The following is a 2500-nucleotide window of genomic DNA, read 5'->3' as shown; positions in this document are numbered from 1 at the left end:
AGCAGCGACCCAATGACTGAGCGATATAGTGTTTGATCTTCGAACTCAGGACTTGGTTCATGTGCCAAAATGTGAAAGTCAGTTTGCATGGGTATACTCACAGGCTTAGCGTCCTCCATGTTACAGTGATATAACAGTTGTTCAATCTTCTCTCCTTGTGTGAGACTAAACCCCTTCTGAGTCTTGGCAATTTGAACACCTAAATAAGTGTTAATACACCCTAAACACTTCAACGTGAAAAACTTTTGTAACGCTTTAGCAAAAACCTCACTCATCTGCTTATTTGGACCAATATAAACAATGTCATCGACATAAACAAGAATTATCTCATACCTATTACCGGATCTTTTGGTAAACACGCATTCATCTGTTTCGGACTTAATAAAGCCCATTGAATTTAGTTTGTCAGAAAGACATAAGTACCACATTAAACCAGACTGTTTCAGACCATAAAGACTTTTGTGTAGAAACCAGGTATCCCCTTCTTGCTGTCTGAAACCTGGAGGACCTTTGACGTAGATGTCTTCATCAAGATCAGCGTGAAGATAAGCCGTTTCAACATCGAACTGAAAAACTTCCAGGCCAAGGATAGTTGCAGTGGCTAAAGCAATTTTCACACTTTCAGTCCGCACCGTGGGTGAGTATGTATTTGTATAGTCCTCAGGATAACGTTGAGCAAAACCCTGGGCTACTAGTCTGGCCTTGTACAACGACTCACCATTCGGCTTCTTTTTGATCCTGTAGACCCATCGAGTACCAATAACTTTCTTGTTTGCTGGAGGGCTCGCAGGCGTAAACACTTGAAGTTTCTTTAGACTGTCCATTTCAGCCTGCATTGCCTCAAACCATTTATCCTGTTCTGATTCAGGAAGATGTTTGATCTGTGTGAACTTCTCAGGTGGAAGTGTTACATTACAAATCAAAGGTACAGGTGTTTTTGTTACTTGCCACGAATACCGTTTTGGAGGAATTCCCTTTGTGGACCTCTTGGAACATCTCGGGCCAACCGTCCATTCTTCTTCCGTGTCGTCCTCGTCTTCATCATCGTCGCCAGCAGCAACATCGGCGGCTTGCGAAGACGGAACAGTAGGTTGAGAAGAACTCGGAAAAGGAACATTATCCTGTGCATCTTGAGCATCAGGTTGCGTGGCATCAGCAACATCATCTCTAGGAAAATAAACTCCAGGATCGTTAGAATGAATCCTGGACCAGTCCGCATCTTCCTCAAAAGTAGCAGATTGTGAAACCACAATAACATGATGAGAGTCAATGTATTTGCTCCATTTTGAATTATCATCAATGCCCATAAATCTCATCCTTTTTGCTGCAGGACCCCCTTTCTTTCTTTGGGCTAAAGGAATATTCACCATAGCATAGGAACCAAAAATATGGAGATGTGAGAGATCAGGCTTGTGTCCATACAACATGAAATAAGGGGTCTGATTTATCACACTACTCCAAGTACGGTTGATGATATGGTTAGCATATTTGATAGCTTCACCCCAGTATGGAAGACTGAGGTTAGCATCTTCAAGGAGGCAACGCATCATGGTTTGCAAAACCCCATTTCTGCGTTCTGCCACCCCATTTTCAGCTGGAGTATAAGGAGCGGATGTCTGATGTACTATCCCATTCTTACGCATCCAGTCCTGGAAACGTTGAGACATGAATTCAGCACCGCGATCACTCTGGATTCTGGCAATGTTGACCTCGAATTGGGTATAGACAAGACTAGCAAAGTCTTTAAAGATCTGAAAGGTCTCAGATTTTTCTTTCATAGGATATACATATCCATATCTAGTATAATTGTCAACGATTGTCAAGAAATATCTTTTACCACCAAGTGTTGGTGCAAAAGGACCAACTATGTCAGTGTGTACCAAATCAAAAATGCGTGTTGACAGGCGTGTAGCGCGTTTTGGAATTGCTGCTGCCTTGGATTTGGCTTTCTTGCAGACAGCACAGTCCAAGAACACCTTACACCCCTTTAGATCCAAACCTCTTGCGAACTCTGGCATCTTCTTCAGAACACGGAAACTGGCATGACCCAATCTTCTGTGCCACTTATGGATACACCTGGAATGCAAAGGTTTACCTGTTAGTGAATTCTCAACTTTAGCATTTTTATTAGGAACCCCAGGCTTGCTGTGAGCAACCTGTGTCTTTTTTGTATTTTTATCATTATTAGGAACCTTTGGAGTAGCAACAGGATCTCTCTCTGGGACATCTCTCTCTGGGCCTGTGCTTTCCCTTTTTGGAGCTTGTATACTTGCCTGCTCTTGCTGCTTAGGCTTTGGTTTTAAGTAATAAACACCACCAATCAACATGGTTTCAGCAACAATATCTCCGTCTTTGACTATATAACTTGCTTTTTCAAGATGGTGGACCTGAAAATGAGAAAACCTAGACAAATGACTCTGACTAAGCAAATTACTACTGGCAGACGGAACATAGTAAACGTTTGGAATGAGAGCATCAAGCTCTTCAATGTAGACAGTTC

General features: G+C 42.3%; 1 long non-coding RNA gene across 1 annotated transcript in view; it reads right to left on the bottom strand.

Annotated features, from left to right (window-relative positions):
- Nucleotides 1-120, bottom strand: part of LOC310648246 — a 707-nt gene extending 587 nt beyond the window's left edge. Inside the window, exon 1 of the long non-coding RNA XR_014494041.1 lies at nucleotides 102-120. This is a non-coding gene — a long non-coding RNA (uncharacterized lncRNA). The remainder of the gene's footprint in view (nucleotides 1-101) is intronic.
- Between the last annotated feature and the right edge of the window lie 2380 nt (nucleotides 121-2500).

Source organism: Vipera ursinii (genome assembly GCF_947247035.1).
Source record: "Vipera ursinii genome assembly, chromosome: W".
NCBI classification, from domain to species: domain Eukaryota; kingdom Metazoa; phylum Chordata; class Lepidosauria; order Squamata; family Viperidae; genus Vipera; species Vipera ursinii.
The sequence above is the reverse complement of the archived record's forward strand: the minus strand, read 5'-3'. Positions and strand labels throughout refer to the sequence as shown.